The 25144-nt window shown below is 38.6% G+C and overlaps 1 protein-coding gene across 1 annotated transcript in view; it reads left to right on the plus strand.

Annotated features, from left to right (window-relative positions):
• Positions 1–1525: 1525 nt before the first annotated feature.
• LOC122799991 (vegetative incompatibility protein HET-E-1-like) overlaps positions 1526–25144 on the plus strand; it is a 964337-nt gene continuing 940718 nt past the window's right edge. Inside the window, exon 1 of the mRNA XM_044069444.1 lies at positions 1526–1678. The gene's annotated coding sequence lies outside the window, so the exon portion shown is untranslated. The remainder of the gene's footprint in view (positions 1679–25144) is intronic.

Here is a 25144-nt window from a genome sequence, read left to right on the forward strand (position 1 = left end):
GCTTGTGTGGTAGAATTTTGTAATACTGTTCATAAAAGTCTGCATATTATTTGATAATGTAGTTATACTTTTCTATCATTTTCATCACTCTTGTTTTTAAAAGTGTTCCTGAGTAGCATCCCACATTCCTACTGGAAGCAGGAAGAGTTATGTACTATGTAGTATTCAAATCATATACTAATTCGAGGTCTAGATTTTTAGCTGGATGTTTCTAGGTTTTTCCAGGGCCTTTGTTCCACTTTTCAGTGTCTGCGGGTTTAGAGGTATGAGCACTATGAAAGGCTAAGAGACTCAGATAATCACTGTAATACTGACACTGTCACAATTACAAACCACTTAAGTCCATGTACATATATAGTAGAGAAACAGCCTTGTACCACCCAGGATGAAGGGCTTATTCCTACTGCAATGTTTCACGTTTCTGGAGTAGTGTCAGATGAAATCTGTTTTGCAATAATCTACAAAGTTATGATGAGTATGCTGTTAGAATAATTAAGAAGTGATGGTATGGTGGGCATATTCTCTGCATGGGGTTGCAGGGTGCCCCCCCCCCCCCAATATACTCTGCAGTGCTTTCAGTTTGAATCCAACATTTTCAGGACTTTTCAAGATTTTATGGTTCAGTGAAGAGTGCTAGGGATTTCTATAGCCACCCCTAACAACTTATAAAATAAAAAAGGAATTAATACTCATATAATGAAATAGATCATCTCTCGTTTCTGGGTGGAACTACCATTTATATCTCCTTTTCAGATTTAATCTCTAACAGATACATTTACAATGTATATAACAAACAATGTTATATACGGCACAAAATAGTAGCAGCAGAGAAAAGTAATACTTGCTCATTTCAATTTGCCCAGTTATCACCTAATTATTACCAATTTACCAAATTATGCTATATCTTCCTAAAAGAAGACTCAATTCCCTGTATATTTGTTTATGCTTTATAGCCTCCCCACTCCTCAAGACTCAAGCATCAGTATTTTTTATTATGACATGCAGCTGAACCTTGTTAGTGAGTTTTCTATTCACCACTTTTACAGAGTAGATTCACAGTGTCAGTTTAGAATCAGCAGTGTTTTAAGCATAATTAAAATCCTTGTTTCCATGTTTAATGCATGAAAACAATATTTTTATATTAGTGTTATTGGTCTTTATCTTTTATTCCTTGTGAGCAAGTACATAAGGTCCATTTTTTTTCAGAACCCTTAAAAAGTCTTTGCAGTTTTCTTCTGGTACCCTGCATTTATGTTTTTTAACATTCTAACAGTCTTACATTTTTCCCCAATTTGTTTATTTTTTTAGCAAAACAAAGGCTGTTACAGAAGTGCAACAATCATTTCCAGATTGCATGTAGTAAAACAAGAAAGACAACATTCTCTTCTGGTCTAAAACAGACTCTAAGAAAGCTTTCTGGGATACTGTTTGCATTTCCTAGTTAGTGTCAGGTGATGTTTAATGTTGCTGTGGTTACAGGAGCAGAAAGCAAACAGTAATTACACACAGATGGTTGCACACCAGCAGCCTGCCATTTAGGCTGAGTGAAATATTTTACACAGCAAAAGCATTTTAAAAAGTCTAAAGTGTGACAAACTATTCATCTGGAACTTCTGCCACAAAAGTCTTGGATACCCAGGCTAAGCTATGTGGGATGCACTGAAAATCCATTAGGCAGGTGAGGATCTTGTCTCCCTGTGTTATTTATTAAGAATATCTGTACATTACAATGTCTTCCCAGCAGAGAGATTATTGGACAGATATCACAGAATGTTCATATAATGAATCTAGGGCAGATATGTTCTATTACAGATGTTTTGTTTTATTGAGTATCTTTTTGGTGTGTTTTCTATCCTGTTTTCCTCAAAGTCACATATTGTAGATAAACTTGTTGGCCTTTCAAAGGCTGCTGAGCAACATCAACAGTCATAAGGACAGTCTTACTTAAATGTTAATTGAAGTCAGTAAGGAAAACTTTTACAAAAGCAGAGTCATATTTGCTTGCATGCTGTTACAAATTTTAATAACACTGTATTGAGCAGTGTGTTTAAGTCTTCTACGATCAGTCACTATGTTCAGGAATTTGGATTTTATCAGTCTGAAATGCACAGAACCACAACACAGCATGCAAGTCTGGCAAGGTAGCAGTAACTTTGACAGAATGTTTTGTTTGTCAGAAGCTCACTGCATGCATTAGTATAGTATTTGATATGCTGTGCACTCACACAGGATAAAATTGCATGCCTGCACACATGAATCCGATACAGTATGGTGCACTTCTATGCAAACACTGAAATGAAAGAGTACCAAGGCCAAAACCACCTGTGGGTCATGCAGTGAACTGGAAATGTCCAGCACTGCTATATATTTGCATAACAGCTCTGGCTTGATTAGAAAGGCATAACCTGTTTGTAGGTCTCACCTACAATCATCCCATAATGTTAGTACCCTTTACTTAATAGTCCCATATTCAGATATTCAACAGTTGATATGACTAGTTCTGGTTTATAGTGGTTACACTAATACTTCCCTGCTTTATCTTACATGATATGGGTACCTAATTGCATGCAACAAGTGAATATCTTTCCTATGTAATTCTACCACTCAAGGACCTAAAATGAACAATCAGATAATGTATGGTAAAGCTCAGTCCTAAATAAAAACTCATACAGCTACTGTATGAAAATGACACAGAAGAGAGACTTATAACAATGCCCTCAGTCAACTGTAATCATTCTTACGGCTTTCAGCAGAGATTTTTCACCTTCAAAATCTCTGCTGGAAGAGTGCCACCTTAATCATCATTTCACAAAATGAAACGAATGTTTCACCAAAGAGGAATATGTCTGTCTCAAATGACACACTTTTAATATAATTTAATAATTTTAGCGCTGTTCTTATCAGAAATAGAAGGGATTAATTTATAACCTGTTACTCTCTCGTCATTTGCTCAAATGATCTTCAAAGCATTTATTTACAGATGCAGGATGCCTGTGTAAGTAATATTTATATGATGACAATCTTTCTATAAAACATTTTTCTATTTTAATATTTTTTTATCTTACTATATGGTCTTGTTGCTGTATTTAACATGTGACTCTCACAAAAGAGTGTGAGAAAGGAAATGCTTCATAAAACAGCTTCAGTTTCAATCCAAAAATGCAAAGCACAGTGAAAACAGCATATGGTAATGCAAAACATTTTTCAACATTAAAAACTCTTTTTACAAGATCTCTCAACATTAATTACTATTGCTGCAGGTGTCTAAAGTATGAAACAGTTATATAATTTCTAAATTAAGAAAAATGGGGGTTCACGATGCATTATTTTGTTTGTCAACTGTAGCTAGAAAGCATGCAGCCTACAATAGCTTTGAAATGATTTGCATGTGGTTTAACAAAAGTTTGAATACTGTGAACCAAAGAAAAGCCTGCTATATTTGAGTTGTATATTTTTTTACAATAAATCAATGGCCAAATTAATATATTGATCCTTACTTAAAACTAAAACATAAAACTAAAGATTTGCAACTTTGAAAATCTCGTGATTCACTATTAAGGGAGAGGGCTGTTTGTTGCATACACTGTGATTGCGTGAGAAGAAAATAGCTGGTACAAAAGGCTGGGTCTATATTGCATGATTGAACGATTAGGTGATCGAACACCTAAACATCAACCACGTAGTATTGAAAGCAAAAAACAGCGAATGGACAGTTTAATGCAGGGAAAGATTTCCCTTGGCCATTCACTGGATTTTGCCATTTTCTCCACTGTGGAGCGATCTCGGAGTTGGTATATTTAGTTAGGGGGGTGTGTGAAGGCACAGGCTTTATCTCATCATCCCTTCTGTATTCCCATATTTTATGCCTGCATCTACACCCCCTTCAAATCTCCCCAAAACAAGTCCTCAATGTGTTAGCCAAAGCCAAGAACACTACTTCTGTAGGGCTAGATAACATACCAGGCTATTTACCAGTCAGTCTGAAGCATGACTTATCAGACCCTCCTACAGAGTATACAAGTGTATGACTAGGGGAATGAAAGTTTAAACATAAGTGGTCATTCAAATCAATAAAAATAAATCTATGATAGGAAAAATGCTTTGGAAAAGTTGGAGTTAATTTCTGAGATTAAGTTGCTCCTAAAATGAGCATTTGGTCCTTCAGGCTTCACCCTTAGAATCAGATCTGCCATTCAGGAGTAAATCTCACCCTAACTCCTGCCATTCTAGGGCTTTCTTCCTATAATCAGTGCCTACTTTGTAATGGCTAGTCACTGACCAGCAGTGAACATCTGAGATGATGACCACTGGTTTCTGCCTTCAGTATTACAGTTGCTACATCCCAACAGTAATGACTAGGGAGGGTAACTTTGGGTAGAGGTATCATGAGACTATTAGACCATCTCTAATACTTAAGACAGCATTTTGCAGCCTAACAAATACATTCCTCAGAGCTCTAATGATCTTTTGTACTGGTCTGTCTTAGACTAATATTTGCAGTCAGAGTGAAATTCCCTCAGTAGACACCCTTCCATTATGATGGATTAGGCTTTGGATTTGTACATATAGATAAGGGTAAATATGTTATTTAATATGGATACTACTGTCAAATGACCACTTTTTATGAACTTGGAGAATTATGAAACTGTGACTGAAGTTTCCAGCTCCTGTTGCCCTTATGTGCATGTATGGGGTTGGCAATACATATATCAGATAATACAAAGAGACACCTGTATTACAATGACTTCATTTATCTGTACATGGTAACCAGGCAGGGCAGTTATCCACATGGTCCTTTTACAACCTTAGTTGAGGAGTATTGTCTTATTAAGTGACTTGTTCATGGTCACACAGCAAGTAAATCCAGGATGGGGGGAATCAAACCATGGTCTACAATATGAAGCTCAGTACCAATCACTGTCTTAATCCTACGTGCAGACTGCTCGCTATTCACAGTTTATACCAAATCATAGTTTATACCAAATCATGTAACCTTTATTCAATCAGCTACTTCTTCCCTTTGGCTACTTTTCTTGCCCAAAATACAAATGTGCAATCATTTTAACATGTGAAAGGAACTAACCTCCATGCACACATTCTTAGGATGCCTGTTGTATTCCATTTTTGCCACCACCAAACTTTTGTTTTCCTGAACAGTGTTATGTGGGGTGAGTGGAGCAAGTGCCAATCTCCTTTATACTTCTGATACCAGCAAAGCAGAGATGGACCTTTGCTATTACTTCCCTATTTTCTCAAGACATTTATAAGACATATGACTTATCGGATGCATCTAGAGGACTAACAGTATATAAGGCAACTCCAGAACAGCAACCTGTGCACAGAATACCATACAAACTTATAAAATATCTTGGGTACTGCAGGAAGGTTGGAGAACCATGACGCAGCAGCACAGGTACCAAGTACAGCAACTGCAAATCTATAATTTTATGGACAGGAAAAAGTGAAGTTCACAATTGCTTCTTGGCTTCATTCTTAATTTATGTGTAACCACTAGACCTACAACACTGTTCTAATATATAACTTTTAATTATTTTCTTATATGTTTAATAATGTTTCATACTTAAACATAATAAAAAATGTGTGTCAGTTGAGTTCTCCATCCAGACATAAACATCTTCCTTTTATTTCAGTCACCGTGTATTTTGTCACAGTTCACATACCTTTTCTCTGAAACCCATCCCCATGTAACTAATTTATTCTATGGGGTCTATATTATATTTTTGAAAGTTTCAAACAGCGAACACCATATGGTCGACACCATATGAGCGATGTTTGAAATTTTGAAAATATAATAAAAAAATAAATAAAAATATATACTTACCTAAACGCTGTAGGCAGGGGGCAAGCCCCCCTGCACCCACCACACCCCCGCTACTTAAATATTCCTACTCCACGATCACACTGCATTGAAGTAAAAGGAAAATATTTCCTATGGCGAGTACTGTGTTACGCGTGCAACGTTTTAATGTTTCGACCAATCGGGTTCGCTCAATACGCGTTTGCCATTTACAATTTTCAATCACGGGATAGGAACCCTATTCTATGACATTGTTTTAGGATTGCTTAATGACCTAGTGCATTTATTTCCATTAATGTACTACCTGCATTCTTTTAATGTATGACAGGCAAGTATAGAACTTACAAGCATACCTCTCAACCTCTTAAAGTAAGAAATCTGGACAAAGCTATAACTAACAGTAGGACAAAGGCCCCATAAATAGGGACAATGCTTTAAATATTGCTCTTACAAACTTAGAAAGTTGATAAAATAACAGGTTTTGCATTAGCATGAATTTTCTGAAAGTATGAAGTCTGAAACTCAATAGTCTGTCATTATTTTCTAACTTCAGTCTTTAATGATTTGCCACTAATTTGCCAGAAAACCACAATTTTATGAAAAACGGACCAAAAAATCTGGCCATTCTGCAAAAATCGATACAGGTGAGAGGTATGCTCACAAGTATGACTCCCTGAAAACAAAACTGTATACATTAAAAAGGTCAAACTCCTGTTGTTTAATTGACATTGAAAACATGCAGAAACAAGAAACAGGAGTTCTTGTTTGCTCCCTCTCCTACATTAACCTGCAAATGAAGTATGTATCTTTGGAAATGAAGAAAAACCTCAGCTTTGGCCAGCTAAGAACTTGCTATATTCAACTGGACATATAGGAGAATTTAAGTACTTTTATCTGCTCTTTTTTTTTCCAAAAAATACAGTATTTAAATTGATTTTAACTGTGTGGAAGGAATATTAGCTGAACTGGAAGTTAGTCAGTGTTTGCTGAATTTTGTTATTTGCAAGTAATTACAGGTGTGGGGGTAGTCACATTCTTTGATTTCCTGTCCTTGCCTATTTAAGTGGTACAGTGTGAAATATTTTCTGCTTAAAAACCTCAGCTTTGGCCGGCTAAGAACTTGCTATATTCAACTGGATGTATAAGAGAATTTAAGTACCTTTATTTGCTCTTTTTTTTTCAAAAAAATACAGTATTTAAATTGATTTTAACTGTGTGGAAGGAATATTAGCTGAACTGGAAGTTTTCACTCTGCTCTTCAGTTAGTCCCACCCACTCTCCCTGTTTTTGTTTTGGTGTTAATCTTAGTGGCCTTGCAACTGCCCGCCCCTCTTGTAAATTTGTGTTTGGATGCCTCCTTCTGGGCCCATCTCATTTGCTCACTCAACTGAGTGCAGTGAGATCATATTCTGATTTCAGGCACTCCTACTGTGTACAAAGAGAGCATCTGGGAAACAGAAAAAAAAAATTAAGCTTGTTTCCTGCCTTTCCTGTTGAGTGGTATAGACTATTTGTAGGCTTCTGAGCCCCCAAGCCCTTCTGTGTTGGAGGGAAGCCTTCTAGTTTAGTTTTTTTTTCTTATAACTACCAGTTTTCTAGTTTCAGCACTCAAATCTGTTTCTTTGATCTCAGCACTTGTTCAAAAAAAAATAAATAAATTTCATCTGCTTTTACTGTACTTGTGTTTCTACCTACTTTTTTTACTTTTGCATCATCTTAAAAGTACTCAATTGTATTTATTACTGCTTGGTGTAACTCATTCTAAGCCTTTTGATTTAAACACTTGGGCTTCGGACCAGTTGTTTTGCACTGAGATGGTTTGTGGTCTGCACTGTAGTGACAGAACAGGTAGCTTACATCCTTCTAGGTTGGGAACTGCTGATTGAGGGCTCAGTGTCTGTTATTCTAAAAGTGTATTAATTCTGGTTTAAGCACTTGGGCTTTCAGGCCAGTTATTTTATATTAAGAGGGTTCGTGGTCTGCACTCTTGTGGGAGGAGAGGCTGGACTCCGCCCTTCTGAGCTGGGAATTTCTGGTTGAAGGCTTATAGTGCATGCATATCTGAACTGCTTCTTACTGAATTTGGTGCGCCTTGTTTGCTGTGGCATAGACTGGATTCGGGCCTGCTGGATCTAGCTTTGTTTGTGTAACTTGAGCACTAATCCAGGCATTCTCTAAAGTATTCAATTGTATTTATTACTGCTTGGTAGTAACTTGATTAAAGTGTAGCTATCATTCTAAGTCTTTTGGATTAAGCACTTGGGCTTCAGACCAGTTGTTTTACATTAGGAAGGTTTATGGCATGCACTGTGGTGGCAGGACAGGTAGCTTTCATCCTTCTAAGCTGGGAACTGCTGATTGAGAGCCCAGTGTCTGTTATTCTTAAAGTGTATTAGTTCTGGTTTAAGCACTTGGGCTTCAGGCCAGTTATTTTACATTAAGAAGGTTTGTGGTCTGCACTCTTGTGGGAGAAGAGGCTGGACTCTGCCCTTCTGAGCTGGGAATTTCTGGTTAAAGGTTTATAGTGCCTGAATATTTGAACTGTATCTTACTGAAATTGGTACACCTTGTTTGCTGTAGCATAGACTAGATCCAGGCCTGCTGAATCTAGCTTTGTTTATATGCTTGTTGTTTGTTTGCTTGTTATTTCCCTGGAACGCTAATTCCACCTAATACGCGGCTTCTCAGCACTTCTGTGGATCACTAGTGATATCTGCATTGCTTACTGTACTTATTTCCTTGTTTCACTTGAAAGAAAGTTACTGTTTGTCATTTTTGTATTTAAGTTACCTGTATCACATTGCACTTACGTTACCTGGCACTTGCTCACGAAAGCAATTATATAAGTCAGCACTAAAAATTAAAAGCACTACACCCTCACTCCCCACTGGCCCTGGTTTTCAATTATTAAGGAATTCCCAATATTATTCTAGCATGTCCAAAGGTCAGTTGTCAATCTCCTCTCCGGTCCAGCTGGTGAATCTGGGAATCTTGAGGCAATGTTACAACTGCCTCATGTACACAGACAACCCTCTCCTCCTCCCAACAAATTCCAACACATGTGAGAGATGCAACCATATAGCCAAACTGGAGGCTAAGCTCTCTCAACTGAGTACTGGCATAACCAGTCAGGAGGAGAAGGAAACCACACTCACTACAATTCCAGTTTCACATAGACCTACCACGACAGCAAACCAAACACATAATCACACAAAAACATACTCAGAGGCTCTAAATAAAGATCTGCCGAAGCAGCAGAGACCTCCAAAGCAGACACCCAAGCAGCCGCTACCCCAAAACAAAACACATGCAACACATATCTCACAAAGCCAGTGTGCCAAACAGTCACAGCCCTTAAGACTAAACAACACACCTGATACACTTGCAATAGGTGACTCTATCGTCAGGCACACTGACGTCCCGCTCAACAGGCTGAACAAGGAGAGGGTCACGGTGAGCAGCCTGTCGGGCGCTAGGATCCACCACATAACACAAGCACTCAGGTCACTCCATCCAAGGCAAGTACAAATATGACTCAGTCATTGTCCATGCTGGTGTGAATGACCTGAGACGTACCTCACTGGACTACATGAAAAGAGACATAAAGGAGCTCTCTGAGCATGTAGCCCAGGCCGGTATGACCCTGACCTTGAGTAGCATCTTACCCTCACCAAGAATGATGCCACAATATGAAGACAAGATGATCAATTTCAAGAATTGGCTTAAGTACTGGTGTCATTCAAAGGGGATCCAATGCCTGTCAGCTTGGGATGATATGCTCGACAAGCCACGATGCTTCGCTAGAGACGGCTTGCACCTGTCACCCCTGGGCTTTTGGATATTGGCAAAGGCTCTTGCTACCCCCATAGTGCCTTTTTAGGCAAGGCTCAAAAGACAAACCCACCTCCATAGGTATCACAAGGGATAAGAAACTAAGAGTAATGCTACTCAACGCCAGAAGTCTAAACCTCAAGATGCATGCACTCAAAACTCTCCTTAGCATGGAGAACATCGATATCTGTGCAGTAACAGAAACCTGGTTCAGGGCTCCTGAGAGCACCCCAGCACTACCAGGTTATACCTCATACCATGCTTTTCGGCCCCAAAACTTGGACCGAACCACAAAAGGAGGGGGAGTATCGATATTCATCAAAGATATCCACACCTCCAGGTTGGTGGCAAAACACGAAGCATCAGAGACTATCCATGTGCAACTAACAGTGGGTAAAACTGCCTTCCAGTTTATAGCCTGCTACAGACCACCATCCCAAACCCAGGAACCCCACTCGGCCTTCCTGAGAACACTGGAAAATATGAAGGTCTCTCCAAACACCATTATATTGGGTGACTTCAACTACCCAAACATAGACTGGGAGCATTACTCTAGCTCCAACACCCTAGCCCAAAGGTTCCTAGAATTTATAAACTCAAATGCTATGGAACAACTTGTTACCACTCCCACAAGAGGGGAAAACATACTGGACCTGATCATCACCAACATGGGGACTCTATGCTCCAGACCAGAAGTGTATCCCTCACTGGTAAGATCAGACCATAAACTAATCTCACTGGATATTTACATCCCGACCACACCCCCTGCCCAGAAAACCACAGTGAAAAACTTCTCTAAAGCAAATTTCACACTCCTCAAAACTGAGGTGGAATCCTTCAAAACCCCCGGGCCTGTGGAAAATATGGCCCAGACCGCAGAATCCTTTATAAACGCATTCTATGAACACCTTTAGGAATGCATGGATCATGCGATCCCAAATAAAATCAAGACCCAATCCTCCAAAGGCAGACGTCCTGTCTGGTGGACCCCAGCCGTAAACAAACTATACAATAGAAGGAGGAAGCTACTAAATGATTGAGCAAAATCCCAAAAAGGGAAGGCATCACTGATCAGTATTAGCAAAAAACTGCAGGCACACATAAAATTGTCTAAGGCCAGCTTCGAGAGAAAAATTGCACAGGACACTGTATAATCACAAGGCTTTCTTTAGTTATGTTAGGAACCTGGGTGGTAATTCCCAGATATGCTCAGAATTAGTCCAAAATGACAAAAAATACACCAAACCCACAGACATTGCCAACATCCTAGCTGACAGGTTCAGTGGAAACTTCTCCCCCCCTCCCCACCAAAAGGACAAATATCTATCCCAGCAGAGTGCTGCCCCCCTGACATCTCAGATGCTCAGGTAAGAGCCGCCCTCTCCAAAGCAAAAAACACAGCATCAATGAGACCAGATGGTGTCCCGGGCTGTGTCCTACATGAACTCCAAGAAGACCTAAACCCAAACATAAAACTACTGTTCAATCTCAGCCTTACTACAGGATATGTGCCCAAAGAGTGGTGTACAGCAACAGTGGTCCCTCTCCATAAAGGTGGTGCCTCAACGGATCCTGGAAACTATCGCCCCATAAGCCTGACTAGCTTGGTCTGCAAAGCTATGGAAAGGATCATCATGGACCTCATAAATAAAGATATTGGGGACCTACAAACACTGGAACCTACCCAGTTCGGCTTTGTTAAGGGCAGATCCTGCCTCTTAAACCTGGTTGATTTCTTTGAAACAGTCACCAAGGCCATTGACGAGGGGAAGGTGGTCCACACAGCCTACCTGGACCTCGCAAAAGCCTTCGATACAATACCCCACTCGGGCATTATAGATAAGCTCACCAGCTTAAATATAAACCCCTATGTCACTATATGGATTGCAAACTGGCTCAAGGACAGAACCCACATCATTAGAATTACTGGAGCCATGTCAGACTCCAAACCAGTTACAAGTAGTGTCCCACAAGGCTCAGTCCTGAGACCTCTCTTGTTCGGTATATATTTCTCGGAGGTACAGGCCAACACGGAAGGACTGTGTCTGACCAAGTTTGCAGATGACTGCAAACTGGGCGCCATAATCGACTCTCCAGCTGACACAAGCATCCTCCAAAAGGGCCTCATAGAAACAGACAACTGGTGCCAGAGCCATGGCCTCAATCTAAATGCCAAAAAGTGTATAGTCATCCCCTTCGGCAAAAACAAAGTGCCCACAAATTACCACATAGGTGGTAATCCATTAAGTACAGAAGAAGTAATTAGGGACCTGGGGACCCAAGTTGATAGCAATCTCTCATTTGACAACCACGTGGCCAAAGTGGTTAGAAAAACATTTTATATAGCCCACCTAATCATGAAGGGATTCACATCTAGATCAGGGGAGGTCATCGTGCCTCTTTACTCATCCCTCATCAGGCCCATAATTGAGTACAATGCCCCTTTGGGATGTACCTTACCAGACACCTGCAGCAACTGGAAAGACCCCAAAAGTACCTCACCAAGAGGATCAAAGGGCTCAAACAGATGCCATATGCTGCCCAGTTAAAGAAACTCCAGCTCTACTCAGTGGCATACCGCCTGTTCAGAGGCGATCTGTGCCTGACGTATAAAGCCATGTCCAACCCAGAATTAATGGACATGCTGCACCTCAGAAAATCCAAATCCCATCGAGCTACGCGCTCGAGAGACTTGAACCTCAGCACTGAAATAAATAGGACATGCTGGAGGGACAGATTCATAACCCAGAAGCTCCCTTCAGTCTGGAATAAAATCCCAGTCCAGGTTAGGCAGAGTCCCTCATTGACTCTCTTCAAGAGGAATCTTGATGAGTGGATGGGAGATCATAGGTTTACCCCGGGTATCACTTCTGTGTCACTGTTAGACAGAGGCACAGTATACTAACCTCGAAAAAGGGCATAGCAAAATAAATTTAAAATGGGTGGCGAAAGCCAAACACATTCTGGCTAGGCTTATAAATGCACTAGGGCAGATAGCCTAGTATGAACCTATGAACCTAAGAGCAACCGGTAATATGAAAGAAGGGTAACCCAAATGAAATCCAGTCTCCCTAAGGTCATCATTCAACTCCATCATTTGCATCTGTCAGTTATTTACCGTTTCCACCTTTGTTAATGATGTCTGTACAGTTTTTTATTGTAAAAAAAGATCTTACTGTAAACTCTACTGTCCCACCTTTATTCTTCCTTTTCTCATTAACTCTTTCTTGTTTTCCATAGCATCTCTACACATGTTCCATTTTCCTTCATGATATTCTACCCTTCTTCTCACATTATGTAATTTACCTTCTGAGTTTCTTCACTCTTAACAATTACACCTTTTTTTACCTGCTTTCAGTTTTTACACTATAACTTTGAAGCCATCATAATAACAATCATATCACTGTCTCATCCTCCAGAAGGTTCTCCGTCTCCCATTGTAGTCCTAGTAAATATACCTGCCAGTGAGCATGTGCTATTAATTCCTGTTTCATTCAGTCACAGTCCTAAAACGCATTACCATTGTCTGTGCCTCCCTCTCTGCACCTCCATCAGTAACTATTTTAATACCTTTATTCTCTTTATACAAATTTCTGCAAGTATAAATCATCTGTGAGGTGTATGAAGTCAGTAGTTCCACACTCAGGTTTCTACTTTTTCTCAACGAGGCTTCTATACATCCTTCATGTCTCTTTCTGTTATTTATCGCAAACCACATCCCTTCAGCCCTTCATCTTCTTCCCTTCTAATAATCAGAGTCTATATTGCCTCCAACCTCTCCTTCTCCTGCAGTTTGATCATTATAATCACCACTACCATTCCTTCAAGATGCCTACCTAAGGGTTCCTTGTTGTTCTCATTTACATCTGCCTTTGGTTTTATTCATCTTTGCATAACATACTTTTTACAGGAGATCTACCATTCAGTGAATGACAACTGCTGAAATACAATCTCAATAGACATGCATTTACACAGGAATTTCTTGTGTGAAAGCTTGTGCCTGGTTAATAAAATGTTCTAACAGTAGATGTCTAGTATATAGTTTTCAAAATATGAAAATATGTTTGAGAAAATTTAGGAAAATATAATTTGGATTTTGTGTGTATTTATATATTACTGTATTTATGGAAAAGACAATGAATGCACTATTATCACTGTAAATAATATTTCTTACTGATAAAACTGTGCATCTAACAAGGTTAATAGCTGTAATTGTTCACAAAATATTTATATTTGTTTATCTTATACTTTTTAACTTTATTTATCAGAAAATGTTCTGGAATGCACAATGTTTATAGGCTGCTAGAGGTATAGCATTCCACACCACATAGGTGTTGATGAGTTAAGAAAAAGTAGTGTTTTCGCTGGATTGTAACACGCAATCTTTTGTCCTTCCCCCCTTAATGTTAAACATACATGCATACTCCAAGGCTGCATTAACTTGGAGATAGGGAATACTTCTTTACATCCAATATAATAGTAAGAATTAAATTACTTAATTTAGGCCATAAATATTGTATCTTTCAGTTCTAAATGTAGCCTAAGAAGACATGTCTGTGCCACAGAATGGTTTATTAGCTCCTGGAGGAATAGTGGAAGTGTTTTATGGTCTTATAACTTCCAGAAGCTGCAACAGATCTTAGCAAAGCTCTATCTGTGTGTATGGTAACACATATGTGTGAGATTCTGGGTCAGTTCTTAGGAACGGGGATAGTATGGAAACCAGAGTTAAGATGACATCATTCTATATTCCATAAGAAAAATTATGTTTAATACCAGATGAGACTGAAGTCTCAGAGCCCTCTGTCTTTGGAACCTGACAAAGAAGGACCCCTCACCTACTTTATCTTGCCCTAATCTAGTAAGTGACCAGGGAAAAGTAATTCTTTTGATCAGTCAGGAAAATGTAGTGAGTTTGGATGAGTGTAAGTGCAAGACTATTCTGTTTTCATTTACTGTTCCATTTAAACTGTTGCTAGCATGATTATTAGCTTGGAAAAAAGATTCAAAAATAATATAGAGCAAAATGAAATATAAAGGGTTCATTTAAAAATAGTATGAAATGCTGAAAATTAGAAAAATAGTATAAGTGTGCTGGCAAAAAGCTTAGTTAGATTTTTGTACCATGCAAAAGGAGTATTGAGAAACATAATTTGTATAAATACCCCAACAGATAGTGGTCAGAAGACATCAACAAGATAAAAAATATGTAAAATCAAGAACTGGAACATCAGTGAAATAATGAAGGAAGAACATTAAGTTTCCAAATATTACTGAAGCTTCAAAGAAAAAAGGACAAGGGAACAAAGGAAAACTGTTATACAAAGGAAGACTGTTATACATCAGACTGAGAAAAAAATATCAGACTTTTGTATAAATATGAGTGTGTATAAACAAGCTTTGGGAATTTGCCATAGAGAGCTGACAATATTCATGTTACATGCTTGTAGACCCAAAAGTAAAATTGTAAAAGTAAACGTATTAACTGGAGCAGTTTGTCTCAGTGTATTTATTGTACTAAGTACAATACAGTAATGAAAGTAGTTGGTCACAATAAATAGTTAATATACTGTGGTATGCATGTGTACCAATGCAAGTAACAGCAAGAAACCAACAGAAAACATGCATATAATTTTTCAATGGCGAGCCACAGTTCATGGACCGAATGGTTTCGTCTTGTGACAACTACACCTTATTTTTTATTTTATTAATTTAGTACAGCCAGTCAAAGTGCACTTCTTGTTAATCCTATGCAAAGAATCCAGCAGCAGAAGAGTTGATCTCTGCAAGTTCCACAGGTCCTGTACAATCACATTGTTGCTGAATCTGTCAGCTACGTCTGACCAGCTTTTGGGAGACTCAACGAGGGACTTTCTATGTTTTCTCAACAGAAGATCTGGCCACCTTCCACACAGAAACTGGCAATTATCTTTTTGTTTCTCATTCTACAGCATGGATGCCATAAAAGACAGAAGTGTAAAGTATAAGACTACCTTTCAGGTAGACAGTATTGACAGTCCAGCACATGTATGCTTAGGTTTTAAAGACTGGTATAAACAAGCCTGTAGCACATGTACTGCTTTACTAGGTAAAGTTGATGTCAATGCTTTATGTAAATGGATTTTTACTTATGATTGGTACATGTCTAATGTCAAAACCTACAAGTACAGACCAGGCTGTGTGTTTTGTGACAGTGATGACAAATCTATTTGTCTATTGTGCCACAGAAAGGTTGTTACACAGGTTACATTCAGGGATAAGTCCCCTCACACACAGCCCTAATCTTTTCCTCTGTATCCTGATCCAAACACCATTCTTAGCTCTCCTGTATGTACTGTTGAAAGTCTTTTAAAAGACATTTCTGCTTTTAAAGATAAGCTACTACAGGACCCACATAATGATTTGTTAACTCCTTTTGTTACTTACTGTTCAGAGTGGAGCTCAGCTTTATCACCAGAATCTAGACAAAAATTAAATGAACAATTTAATACATTTCAAAAGGTTAGCCAAACAGAGTGAAATGGCCTCCGTCAGTCTATGGCAACTTTGTTGTCTCAATGCTTGGGTAGCTTAGAGGGCCAGTTAGAAGCACTTGCACATAAAGATAACACTCTCCAAGATTGGGAAGCAAAGTTTCAATTGCTCAAGCAGGAACTACAGGCAGAGTATGACAAACATGCACAGTATGACACAATGGAAGATGACTTCCAACAGTGTAAACAGCAGCTAGAAAAATTACAGACAGTGGTACAGGAAGGGCAGGTAAAAGATCAGGACTATATAAACAAATGCAGTATGATTTGGGCAGACGTACACAACAGCTCAGGGCGCTAGATTAAGAGGTAAAGCTTTTAAGAGACTGAAACAAAGAATTGGAAGCCTCAGCACAGGACAATGTCAGGCATCCCATAGAAATTATAGGGGCAGCAACACCAGCTGATTTGTATCAACAATCAAGATTGCTACAGACCCTCCCCAAATGGAATGATAAAAAAGGCATATTTTACAATATGTTAGCTTTTGAAGTATGGGTTAATTACATGGTGCAGATGCATGGAATGATTCTTTGGCTAAGTGTTTTTGGACATTTATTCCTAAATGTTTTAAAACATTTATTCAGCTAAAATAATATCCTCTTAACACTCATCTGCAATATATGGTGGCAGTGTTACAGGCTTACACACAAGGACAGCCATTAACCACTCGGTTGTTAGAGCACTTCAATATTGCCATTTCAGACAAAATGCTCGAACAGGCAGACCACGTTCAATTGGCATATCAAGTAGTGTTTAATAAATCTGATATGAAGGATGAAGACACTCAAAAACAGCTTATTCGCTGTTTCTTGGAGCAAGTAAAGGGAGTTGCAGGTGACATTAAGTGCATTTATCAAGAAACTTCAAAGGATTTGCATGATTTAGCGCAAAAATTAATGAGAGGCAAGACAATGTGTGATAATGGCAATCTTTTTTCTCACCATGTCTTCACAGTAGATGAAGACATGGAAACTTTTGAAGGTGTAGAGGTCTGTTCAAAAGGGCAGGGTAGAAGCCATTGGATAGACCAAGGAGAAAAATGGCAGCAGAGAGTAGCTTCCGCAGCTCCGACTCCAAAAGGTGCTGAGGAACAAGAGGAAGAAAAAAACTCTACAGTGTTTTTGCTGTAAGCAAACTGGTCATTTCAAAAAGGATTGCCCATATTACAGAAAATGGAGGGAAGCTCAGGAAAGAAAGGGTAAGTTTACTAAGCAAGTTACAGATGAAAACATGGGAAAGCAACAAGTAAAGGTGCAAAGGCCCTATAACCAGGGAAAGTTTAATTATAAGGTAAAACAAATGACACCACAGGGGAATGTATGTCTGGTAGATTGTCCAGAAGATTTTCAGGCCCAAACACCTGTTAATCCACAATATGCAGAAGGTTTAAAGCAGAAGTTAGAAAGTTTAAGTATGTAGATTATACTAAAGGGGATGACAATGAGGTGAAGAGGAGGTAGTACAGTTACAGTTGTGTGCAGTTGCAAAAGCATCAGATATAGATGACCAGGAAACTATACAAAGGGGTGTGCCCCCCTACCCAAAAAATTTTTCTGACATCTTTTACAAAGGGGCAGGATGGAAGGCCCCTAATTGATATTTGGGTGGAGGGGACCCTATGGAAAAATGTATTATTGGATATAAGTCAGCTATTTTGGTTACTAGCCGATCACTCCCACCAGATCCTAAAAAAAGAACATGGATTTCAGGTTTTAGTGGTACTGGCTGCATAGCAGTGGGTAGTAAAAATGTGTCCATACAGTTTACACCAAATGTTGCAGGTATACAAGGATCTTTTCTGATACACCCTTCGTGCGCATCAACCATTATAGGTATGGATATTATGAACAAAATTGGATTGGTCATAGATGTGCCAAATGGCATAATATGGAAGGGCACAGAAGGATTTTCATGCTGCGCCATACAAATAGACAAGACACTGAAGAACCGCATGGGGCAGTACACGCAGATGCATGGCAGCCCTTACAGGCACAGTTTCCGCTTCTGTGGTCACAAGGACCAACAGATTGTGGAAAACTAGAAATTCCGGTAGGAATAGGAAATGAACAGGATTTTATGCCACCTTTCCAAAAACAATACCCAATACCAAAAGAAGCAGAGGAAGATATGCAAAAGTGCACAGCAGATTGGGAAACGGCAGGTATCATAGTAAAAGGTAAAAGTCCGACAAACTCACCCATCTGGCCAGTTAAGAAAAAAGATGGCAGTTACAGGTTAGTCATAGATCTGAGAAAAGTAAATCAATACACTACCCCTAGGGCGCATGTAATTCTGGGAGTTCCTGAATTAGCAGCTAATATAAAACCACAAAGCCAGTGGTTCACTGTCATTGATTTGGCAAATGGATTTTATGCTGTACCACTGAGGAAAAGGGATTGGCCAAAATTTGCTTTTACCTTTAATAATCAAGCAGTATCTTAGGATACATATACCACAAGTGTTTCAAAATAGTCCGGTAATTTTCCCCAAATAGTAAGCAAAATTTTAAGGGGGTTAAAAGAAGACTGATCAGTGCTTCATTACATAGATGACATACTGGTACAGTCAGAAACAGTAGAGCATAATTTAAAAAAATTAAAAGAGGTTTTCAAAACTCTGCAGGAGGCAGGATTCGAGGTAAAATGTGAAAAAATACAGTTTCTTCCACAAGAAGACAAATTTTTAGGGACCAATTATCAAGCCCACGGGGAGATCCCTGTGTGCACAGAGAGTACAATGCATCCTACAGATGGAAAATCCCATGACCATTCCACATTTACATAAATTCATGGGTATTATGAATTACAACAGAGAATTCATTGAGGATTATGCACAGATGGCAGGACCTTTGTACAACATGCTGTCCTTGCAAAAAAATAATGGCACTCTGGAATGGGGGGTGGTACAAGAACAGTCTGGAATGGGGGGTGGTACAAGAACAGTCTGGAATGGGGGGTGGTACAAGAATGGTCTTTTGCAGCTATGAAAGAGAAGTTGACAAGGGCTACAGAATTAATAGCACCAACTTCAAAGTTACCATTTGTCTTACAAGCGACAGAAGGAAAAACATACTATTAGTGGTATTATTGCAAGAATGGCCACACGGGGGAGATAGGAGATCACAAAAGACTTTGAGACCAGTTACCTTTTGTGCCGTAAAATGACTCCGGTAGAAAAGGGATATCACCCCTGTATTCAGCAATTATTGGCTGTATATTGGGAAATCAAACAGACAGAATATCTAATAGTCTTTTCATCCATAGTAGTGCAGACACCGCATCACGCAGTGCAAGTACTTATAGACCGTTTCAAAATGAACAAGATTACTGATGGTATCAGTCAAGCAGTATTTGCCAGGTGGGTGACTACTATCAGTACAAAAGAGATAATCATTCAAGCAGGATAAAGATATTATTTGTCCAACTTGTTGGGATATGAGGGAAACAGCATAACGCCATCGACAATCTGACGAAGCCAGAGAAATCCCCATATCACCAGACTACAATCATTTTTGGCCCTCTGGCTTTGTTGATGGAGCCAGATACTGGGAAAATGGACGGTATGTGATGGGATTTGCTGTACTACCAAAAAAGGAAGGTTTGGGGGTCTCGGAGTTGGTGCAGCTACCGGGTCACGTCAGCCCAGAGGGCTGGATTAGAAGTGTCTTCTGTGTGGAGACATGCATGAATGGGCATACCTTCGTTGAAGGTTGTGCGTCAGGGCTGGCAACTTGGTACGTAAAAATCTACTGCCAATCATTAGCGGACCGGAGTTCCGCTGTGGCGACCCCTAACTGGGAAAAGCCGAAAGATACAACAACAACTGTACGTACTACAGCACTACAATCCTGTCAATATTTACTCTGACAGTGCATATGTGTTAAACTCATTACATTTACACATGACAGTTTGGGCTCATAGAGGTTTTGTAGGTGGTGCAGGAGAACCACTAAAACATGTAGAAGTTTTGCAAAATATATGGAAAACCATATCGCAAAAGAATGCACAAGGGCAATCAGTATTTTAAAGCTAAAAGCCCACCAAAAACTAACTTCAGAAGTGTTCAAATTGAATGCAAAAGCAGATACCTTAGGCAAACAGGCAACAAAGACAGGATGGCAGCTATATCCTAATTTAAAATCAGCCAAAGGAATACAGCAAGTCAGTGTAGTAGATAAAGACAGGGATATCACTGAAGAGTCTGAAATCAGAAGCAACAAGGTTTGGAAGAGGAGACTAGTCAATATATGATTGAAGGGGTCCCACCAAGAGACTTCTGGGTTTATCTCACTACAAAAGGATTACAATTACCTTATGTGGCATATCAGCTAACAAAACAGTTGGTAAAATGCAACCATCAAGTGTGCTAGGACATGTAGGTAGTGAAAAGTTATGGCCAGTGGTCAAAGAAAAGTATTGAAATCCAACTTTAAAAAGGTTGTGTAGGCTAGTTTCAGAAGAATGCTTGATCTGTTTACAAAAGTAAAAGTCCTCAGTTACACTGGGTCATGCCAGCAGATGGACCATGGTATGCAGTTCAAATACATTATGCAGGACCATTACCACCAGCAAAAGTGGGTATCAGTACTTGTTAGTAGTGGTAGATGTATTTTCAAAATGGGCAGAAGCAATCCCTACCAAAAGGACAACTGCTAAGGCAACAGCAGAAGCTTTATGGAAAAACATTTTTTGCCATTGGGGATCTCCACAAGTTATTGAATCTGATAACAGACCACAATTTGTCAGTCAGATAATCAAAAAAATGTGTAATTTGTTAGGAATACAAAAAAGATTTCATGTACCCTACCATCCACAGGCCAACAGAATAGTTGAGAGAATGAACAGAACCATTAAGGAAAGGCTAAAAAGGCATGTTTACAAAAGGGACAGGACTGCATGTAACACTTGCCAGGAATTTTGTTAGGGGTAAGAGCTACCCCAAACAGCACGACAGGGATTTCACCATTTGAAATCATGACAGGCAGGAGAATGCCCACACAACTACCTTTTGTTCCAGAGACTGGACATAACAGACAGCGGTAGCACAACATCAAAAATGGTTAAAAGACATCACAGAACACTGTGATTACTTGGCAAGGGAGCAAGCATTCCATTTATGGAAAAAGGTCCCCATAATGCCACAGGAACAACTCCTGCCCTCTGGAACAAATGTATTAGTTAAAATGTTTCAGACGGATGGTCCATGGGATAGTAGTTGGTGAGGACCTTTTGAAATAACGGAACAAATAGGACCTTTGGTTTATAAGTTCAAACAAAGCAAAAAGAACAAGACTTTGCTAGTTCACAGGGATCAAATGAGAGTCATTGTTTGCAGTGATTAGCAGCAAAATGCATCGCCTTTAGAAAAAGGGAAAACAAATGCTCAGTAAAGTTTGTGTTTCTGTTTTTCAGAAACAACGTACAAGACTGAATGCCAAGCATTGTGCAATGTTTCTTGAAAGTACTCCCAAAGAGGTTATTAGGACAAACAAGTTTTAATAAAAATGACAAAATGTGATTGTTATTTGTACTCAGTGGACTCCTTTTGGTACAATGCCAAACAGGGAATCAAGGTTGTTTCTTACATTTCAACTTCAGTAATAAATGACTACCTTAACATCACATTCCCAAAGCTTAACAAAGAACAGAAAGAAATATTAACTGCCCCATTGAGTCAAATGGAAATATTAGAAACCATTAAAAATCTTAAGTCAGGGAAAGTTCCAGGTCCAGATGGATATTCACGATTTTTATAAAACCTTTAAAGAAGCCCTAGCTCTCATTTTACTTAAGTTATTTAATAGCTTATTGACTTATGGAGTTTCAGACCTTTATATCAATCATTCTAAAACCATTCTAATCCCCAAAAATAACTTAGACAAATCGAATCCTAACAATTACAGCCCAATTTCAGTAATGAACATTGATATAAAAATGTTATCATCCGTACTAGCTGAAAGACTTAAGAAGGTGATCCCCTTCCTTATTTCTGATAAGCAAGCAGGCTTCATGTCCAACAGACACACATGGGATAACACTTTATCAATGGAATCTATGGTCTGTCTTACCAAGAAAGACATTAATCCAAGATATGCCATGATTTTGGATGCATCAAAAGCTTTTGATAGGGTTGATTGGAACTATTTATTCGCAGTGCTACCCCACTACAACATTCCCATCAAATACATTAACATTATCAAATCTCTTTACAACAGCTCCTATATGTGTTTATATATAAATAAAAAACTGTCCCAACCGATAAAAATCTCAAATGAAACCAGGCAAGGATGAGCTCCTCTCTCCCCTTCTCTTTAACTTAGAACCATTCTTCTTATCTCTAAAACAAAGAACATTCCATTCAATTCCCAAGGTTCTCGATCCCAAAGTTTTGCTGACCTCATTTGCGGATGATCTGAACCTCTATTTTGAACACCCCTTAACTGACACCAAAAAATTAACCACCACATTGAATGCATTTGCTCGGATTTTGGACTACAAAGTTAACAAGGACATATCCTGTATTTTCCCAATTTAACCCACAAACACATAGAGAATTCCTTCTCCCAGACTTTCCCTTCCACATTGAATACTCCTGCAAATATTTAGGAGTTTGGTACGATCATTCCTCATCTTCTATATAACACTTCAATTTAATGAAAATATGGATGGCAATATCTCAAGACATGTCTAGTTGGCAAGAATTGAAACTTCCTATGCTAGCCAGAACCTCAATTATTAAGATGAACATTCCCCCCAAAATTCTTTATCTCTTTCAGACATCTCTATCCTTCATCCCCAATATATTCTTTTCCAAAATCCATAACACTTTGGCTAAGTTCATCTGGTATCCAAAGTCTGTAAGGATGTTTTATCAAAGACTTACCCTCCCGAAAGATAGGGGAGGCCTTGGATTGCCAGACTTACAATTCTATTACAGTTCTACATGCCAGTAGACTAATTAAAATTGCTAATTTCAGGCCCAACAATCAAGCATGGTTCCCCCATTTGGATAAAAATGTGGTTTAACCATACCTTAAAAAACGACGTGAACCCTAAAGCTCTCCCTTTTTTAGACCCTTGTGTTCTTAGAAAATTAAAGCTGCTAAAAGAGAAAATCAAATCCTTCCATGGAGTACTTAAATCCATGAATCTGTACAAAGCCCTCATGCTCCTGCAGCCTTTACATCTAAACCCAAATCTCCAGTTGAATAGGAATATAATTAACTTAAATAATTACCTGCTTATCAAATAATACACTGTATGGGATATTCTTAGGCATAAAGAGTTATCACTTATGGATCTATGACAGGTTCTAATTCTATCTAAAAAATATACCTTAATTCTGCATCAACTAAGGGAACTTATTGCCATCTTCCCCTTTAATTTCAACAAAGATGGTCCAGCTCTAAATCTAGTCTCTAAATTATTAGAAATTTTAACCAGTAATAAGAGTATGTTATCCCTTGCCTATAGGAGGATTAGTACAGTCCTACACCAAGATAAACTAGTATTTGCAAACTACTAGAACCAGCATGGTCTGAGTTTTTCTAAGGAGCAGAAATTATCAGCCATTAAAACTACTCTTTCCTTCTCCCCTTGTAACAAACGTACTTATACTCAGTTTATGATTTCCTTTCCAATAACCTATACTTCACTCCTGTCCACCTAAATAAATTTAATCCGAATGTCTCAACTGTTTGCCCCTGCTACTCTTACCCCAAAGCAGACATCCTACACATAATTTGGTTTTGTAGATACTCACATAATATTTGGTGCTCTCTTAAGGTGAGACTTCAAAAAATGGGATACCACAAATCAACCCTTTCCTGGGAAATGGCAGTCCTACATATTACAGACATGAATATCCCAAGGTTAAAATATTACATTTTAGTCACTCTTTGTCTTCTTGTCAAACTCTACATTACCAAAAATTGGTTGGATCGTACTAAATTGTCATGGATGGGTTTCAGAAGCATGGCGACTAAATATATTATCTCGCAAAAACTGTTATTAATTAGTCCCAAGAAATGTATTTACTTTCAGAAGTTCTGGGATACCTTATTTGAAGTATTACCCGATAATTAGCATACTACTTAACTTTGAGGTTGCATACTTAAAGGCTGCTACCCTATTGTTGCTTCTCTCTTCTTTTTCTTTCTTCTTTTTTCTGGCTTTACACTGCCCAATTGGTGTGTGGCTCAGTTAGCAAACAATCTCCCGAAATATGATTACTACTAATACTCTGTTTATTTGTACAAACAGTACAAAAATACAAGGAAAAGGAGCATGGGTCAGATTACTTACCATTCTGGGTAACAAACCAGTACTTCATATGGATCAAATGGTAAAAATACCATCCACTTGTACCATGATAGGACAGCAATACCAAAAAACAATATTGCACTTCAGCATCACATTTCCAAGTTTTAAACAAACAGAATGCAGATTTAAAGGAGCTTTTAGGGGGAGTAGGAGTAGGAACCCTAAATGCTGTGGATATTGACATTTTACAGAATAAACTAAAATTACTAGGACAAGACATATCACAAATCGTGCATTTGCAAGCCCAATGGAAGCCCACTATTTGATATGTACATAAACAAAATGTACAGTATCAATAGGGTTTTTTTAAATCATTATAATGTATCATTAATAGAGAAATTGCAATTTGATACAAACGTATCTATATTTGTAGATTGGACAAAATGTACTTTGCAGTCGTATGTTAAAATGCAACAAAATGTGTTACACACAAAGCTGATGTTAAAAAATGACTACATGTGGCGACAACTATTCAGCAGGTAGTTTCTGTCCACTAGCTGGATAAGACTGTTCACAGAACAGACTTAGTGCAAGCAAAATTATTGTACCAGAAAAGTTATGTATTACAATATGACAGAACAAACAGTAATGTGTCAATTTATGGTATTACCCATTATATTCTGGTCTACATACAATGA

Source organism: Protopterus annectens, chromosome 4.part0 (assembly GCF_019279795.1).
Source record: "Protopterus annectens isolate FY-2018-M chromosome 4.part0, PAN1.0, whole genome shotgun sequence".
NCBI lineage: Eukaryota > Metazoa > Chordata > Ceratodontiformes > Protopteridae > Protopterus > Protopterus annectens.